This window comes from Gekko japonicus, unplaced genomic scaffold, assembly GCF_001447785.1.
Source record: "Gekko japonicus isolate JY-2015 unplaced genomic scaffold, Gekko_japonicus_V1.1 scaffold712, whole genome shotgun sequence".
In the NCBI taxonomy this organism is placed as follows: Eukaryota; Metazoa; Chordata; class Lepidosauria; order Squamata; family Gekkonidae; genus Gekko; species Gekko japonicus.
In genome coordinates this window covers 15,020-20,831 of record NW_015176472.1, presented here as the reverse complement: position 1 = coordinate 20,831, position 5,812 = coordinate 15,020, and the positions used below count along the sequence as shown (strand labels likewise).

At 50.4% G+C, this 5,812-nt stretch overlaps 1 pseudogene; it reads left to right on the top strand.

Moving 5' to 3' along the window:
• LOC107123812 overlaps positions 1–5,812 on the top strand; it is a 62,344-nt pseudogene that overhangs the window by 49,009 nt on the left and 7,523 nt on the right.

Genomic DNA, 5,812 nt, shown 5'->3' with positions numbered 1-5,812 from the left:
GAGAACCTCCACGTTCAAAAGCTAAGGCTAGCCTGGTCCATACCAAAAGTATCAGGCCTCCGAATCCCAGGAGCCAGGAGGCAACATCAGGGGCAGGCTCCGCCTCTATGCCCTGTGGTTGACCCTCCAGAGGAACTGGAAGTAGGGATGCCAGCCTCCAGGTGGGCCCTGGGGATCTCTTGGAATTACAGCTCATCTCCAGACTACAGAGACCATTTCCCGCAGAGAAAAAAAATGGATACTTGGGACTCTATGGTATCGTTACCCGCCCCCCAGGTCTCTGTCTTTGTTAGTGTGAGCTAGCTCATCGTTTTTTAGCCTCCGGCTCACACATTTTTGTCTCAGCTCAGGAAGGAGGGCTCCAGAGCAAACTAATTTATGCAGTAGCCAAATCTCTTGCTCACAACTTTAATGCCAGTAGCTCACAAAGTAGTTTTTTTACTCACAGGACTCCATAGCTTAGAGGGAGCATTGCTCAGAAGTACAGAAGCTTCACACAGTTGCTTTGACCTCCACCAGTTCCTCTCAACAGCCCTTGTACCTAAACTGGAGAGGCAAGGCGCCCCTCTCCCTGTTCCCCCCTGCAAGCGGCTGGAGACGCCTCTTGGCTAACACTTCGGGCCTGCTGACGAGATGCCTACAATAGCCAGGGCTATTTTTGGGCAGGAACGCACAGTGACTTTAAATACAAGAAAATTCAGTGTATGAAACTGGTGTTCTGTTGCTTGTCATTTTACTTCAGGGGGGGGCTTTTTTAGTTCATAAGTGAAAAAGAGCATTGTGGGTATTTGGGGGGGGGGACGACTCCTACCTGAATGGGAATCAACCGCAGCCCCATCCTAAGACCCTGATGTTATTGGGTTAAATATAAAAAAATAATCTGACTCAGAAGTACAGAAGCTTCACACAGTTGCTTTGACCTGCACCAGTTCTTCCCAGCAGCCCTTGTGCCTAACCTGGAGAGGCAAGGCGCCCCTCTCCTGTTCCCCTCTGCGAGCGGCTGGAGGCGCCTCTTGGCTAACACTTCGGGCCTGCTGATGAGATGCCTACAATAGCCAATAGCCGTCTTTGTGCTATATTAACTGCAATACTTAATAAAGCACAATGGCATTAATCCTGATCTGCAAACCACAACACGGACACTCCTTCTGATCCAGCAGGGCCATCCTGGGTGTGTCTTGACCAGGGTTGGTGATGTAGCTCCGTCCTCTTCAGGGTTTTTTTCCTGCCTACCTTCCCCTCTCCCTCTTCATACCAAGGCAATCTTTTTGCAGTTGGAGGCGGCCCAATACAAGTGGAAGGAGATGGAAGAGCAAGACCCAGAAAGACCAGGAACCGGCAAAAAACCGAGGAAAGACCCCCATGACATCCAGGCGGGGACTGGTGTTGAATTCTGGGAAAGAGCTGCACCAGAGATCCTGCATCAAGACACTGGGACCTCAGAGGAACATTGCCAGCGTTTCCGGCAGTTCCGATATCGTGAAGCCGATGGGCCCCGAGAGGTTTGCAGCCGGCTCCATGGACTTTGCAACCAGTGGCTGAAGCCAGAGAGGCACTCCAAGAAGCAGATCCTGGACCTGGTGATCCTGGAGCAGTTCCTGGCCATCCTGCCCCTGGAGATGGAGAGCTGGGTCAGAGGATGCGGGCCGGAGACCAGTTCCCAGGCGGTGGCCCTGGCCGAAGGCTTCCTCCTGAGTCAGGCAGAGGAGAAGCGGCAGGCAGAGCAGGTGAGGGGGCTTCATGCAGTCCAGTCAAGCTGTGATATTCCAACCTTAACCTAAGGCCTCCCTGCCCAATAGAGCCAGTTTGGTGGAGTGGTTATAGGAGCGAACTCTGATCTGGGAGAACCGGGTTTGGTTCCCTACTCCTCCACGTGCAGCTGCTGATGTGACCTTGGGTCAGTTACAAGTTCTTTCAGAGCTATTCTCTCAAGTTTAGTTCTCAAAAGAGCTCTCTCAGCCCCACCTACCTCACAGGGTGTCTGTTATGGGGAGGGGAAGGGAAAGGGAGGGCAAAAGCCTCTCTGAGACTCCTTTGGGTAGCGAAGGGGGGGGTATAAATCCAGTCTTTTCTCTTCCATATGTATTCCTCCGGACACTTAATCAGAGGTGAAAGAAAACCCAGCCCTGATTCTTGCTGCTGTGGTTGAAGCAGCTCTGTCGATTGATGCAGGGGTGAGGAATGGGAATGGGGCAGGATTTGTCTCCTTGGCCCTTAGCATTTCTCCTCTTGCCTGTCTCTCTTGCTGCTGTTTCAGAGGAGGGGACCATCTACGGAGATGGAAGCGAAGTTCTCTGAGGAGGAAGGATCTGCTTGGGAGGAACAGCAGAGGGCGCAGGCCCAGGATCGTGTCCAAGATGGCTTCTCATCTGGTAAGGGTGCCTCGTGGCCAGATCTGGGCACATTGTAAGTTGCTGGAGAGAAGGTTTGTGATAGGAGAAAAGGAAATACTTCTGCACACTACGCAGTGTGGACTCCTGGGACTCAGTGCCATATTGTGTGATGGTGGCTTCTCATTGTAAAGGGAAATTATACAGATTCGTGGAGGGCAATCCCATTCTCATTCACACAAATTAAGATATGCATGTAGCAGGATTCAAACAAGCAAACACAATATGAAGCCTAGGCTAACACCCTTTCTTCCAATGCTTTCTCCCTCAACAGGCAGTGAAGATTCAGTGTTGAGCCATCGTCTTTGTGGAGGAGTGGAAACGGCTGCTGCCCCTGCAGTCCAGGTAGGGAAGATGACGCAGAGGACGGCCTGAGTCCCCCCTTCTTCCTCAGGGGGCCTTTGCTCCTACAGTTGCTTCCAGGGCTTTTTTTTTTTTTGAAAAAGCTCAGCATGAACTCATTAGCATATTAAGCCACACCCTGAGAACAGCTCATTAGCATATTAGGCCACACCCCCATGTTACCAGAAGTGTGGTCATCCAGCCACACCTACCTTTTGCTTCTTATTCTGTTTACCTTGTTTGTTGTCAAAACCCAGGGCTTTTTTTGTAGCAGGAACCCTTTGCATGTTAGGCCACACACCTCTAAAGTAGCCAATCCTAATGAATGTCTGCTGTTGGGTGTGGCCTATTATGCTAATGAGTTCCAACTCGTGAGCCAGCCGGAACTCCGTTCCTGTGCGTTCCTGCCCAAAAATAGCCCTGGTTGCTTCTAAGGTATTTGAGCAAGAGAGGCTCTGAACGCCACTCCCTTTACCACTGCCAAGTTCTACATCCTGCAGCCTCCCAAAATGCCCCTTCCCAGAGTGCAGTCTTGCCTGGCATGATCTGTGATGAGGAAATCTGCTTTTTATCTCAGTGTCGAGCTTCCTTTGAGGAGGTGGCCGTGTATTTCACCGAGGCTGAGTGGGCCCTGCTGGATCCGGGCCAAAGAGCTCTCTACATGGAAGTCATGCTGGACAACTGTGGGATCATGGCCTCTCTGGGTAAGGGAAGTCCACTTTCTAAGGTTACCAACCAGCAGGTTAAAGTATAAAACTACATCTTAGAAGAAGAAGAAGAAGAGATTGGATTTATACCCCGCCCTTCACTACCCAAAGGTGTCTCAGAGCGGCTTACAAACTCCTTTCCCTTCCCCTCCCTACAACAGACATAGCCACTTCACTGCGGGGCTGAGAGAACTCTTGACAAGAACAGCTCTTATCAGAACTATGGCTTGCCCAAGGTCATCCAGTGGAGGAGTGGGGAATCAAACCCGGTTCTCCCAGATTAGAGTCCGCGCACTTAACCACTACACCAAACTGGCTCAGCTTAGCATGGCCAGTGCCATATTTTATTTGTTTTGTGTTAGTTTTGCAACCTGCAAGAGGGCCTCTGCTGAAAACAGCAGAAGTCCGTGCAAACGTATGGTGGGAGGTAAGATAAACTTATCTAGGGGAGTCGGCTAAGTCCATCTGAGTAATCAGCTAGGAAACTAACCGAGCCCGAGGACAGTCTTTGGGATGCTGATATCAGTGGTAGAAATTTACGCAGAAGTCTTGAGTTCCGGTAAAGACTAATGCAGCTCAGGACTCTTTTTGTAGTAGGAACTCATTTGCATATTAAGTGACTCATCCCCTAATGTAGCCAATCCTCCAAGAGCTTACAGTAGCCCTTGTAAGAAGAGCTCTGTAAGCTCTGGGAGGATTGGCTACATTAGGGGTGTGTGGCCTAATATGCAAAGGAGTTCCTGCTACAAAAAGAGCCCTGCGAAATGCTAATTGCACATGCTCAGTGCTATGTAACCTAAGAGTATAACTGATGGGAACACCCCTGCGAAGGTGGGGTCTTCTGCAGAGTTGTTTCTGTGGTCGCCTTTTGCCTGGCAAGTTTTTTAGCTTGTTACCCCGTTGTCTGTCTGTTTGGAACTTTGGCTAGAGAATGAACCTGATGAATTTCACCACAATTTCTGGGGACTCAGATGGGACCTGTCCAGCTTGCTTTTCCTCAAAGCCTCAGACAACAACCAACCCAACAGCGTGCAACCAGGTGAGTTCACCTTTTGTAGGTTTGGGTGGGTCCCGGACTCCGGGAGATGGTGATAAGGATGATTCCCCTTTAACAGGTAACAGGTTAGTCATGGGGGGGGGCAAGACCCAGTATTCCTTTTTTGACAGTCCATTGGTAAAGGTAAAGGTTCCCTTGCTCGAAAGCCAGTCGAGTCTGACTCTAGGGTTGCGGTGCTCATCTCCGTTTCAAAGCCGAAGAGCCAGCGCTGTCCGAAGACATTTCCATGGTCATGTGGCCGGCATGACTAAACACCAAGGCGCACGGAACGCTGTTACCTTCCCCCCGAAGTGGTCCCTATTTATCTACTTGCAATTTCTTGCTTTCGAACTGCTAGGTTGGCAGGAGCTGGAACTAGAGACAGGAGCTCACTCCATCATGCGGCACACTCGGGTCTCGAACTGCTGAACTACCAACCTTCCACAGCCTGCAGTTCATTGGACTGGATGCTTAAATGTTGGACCTCCTTGCCTGGCCATGCAGGTCTCTCAAAGAAACAGGTGGTCAAACTCTGTCAGGATGTTTAGCCAGAGTACACTGTGGGGATACCCCTGCAGCAACTTAGGCAGTTATCCAATCGTTTTGCATAGCCAGGGTATACAGACAGTGGTGTCAAACAGGATCATACAATCCAGCTTGAATGCGTACCTTCAGGTTAATTATGGAAAATGAGAAACCTGGACAGATAGATTATTGGTTCCTCCCAGAAATCTCCTGACTGTTTAATGGTAGCTACCCAGGGTCTTTCCCAGATTGGTCCCTCAGCTCCCGTGCCTCCTCCTTATGAGGAAGATGATTGGCCCACTCAGAAACCACCACCTGGCCCAGTGGCTCATTCTGGAGAAAACCCTAGTTCTGGTCGAGACCAGCCTAACAATCCTGATACTACCACCAATCCAGGACAAGGTGCTTCTGTACCCTGCTACCTGAGTGAAATACAACAAGGCTGAAGAAGGGTTAGAACGGATAAAAGGAAGTCCTTCTTCACCCAAAGAGTGATTAACACATGGAATTCACTGCCACAGGAAGTGGTGGCGGCTACAAGCATGGACAGCTTCAAAAGGGAATTAGATAGGCATATGGAGCAGAGGTCCATCAGTGGCTATTAGCCACAAGGTATAGATAGGGGCTCTGGGGCAAGTGATGCTCTGTCTTCTTGGTGCTTGGGGGGGCCAACAGTGGGAGGGCTTCTAATGTCCTGGCCCCACTGGTGGACCTCCTGATGGCACTGGTATTTCTGGCCACTGTGTGACACAGAGTGTTGGACTGGATGGGCCTTTGGCCTGATCCAACATTGGCGTCTCTTATGTTCTTAT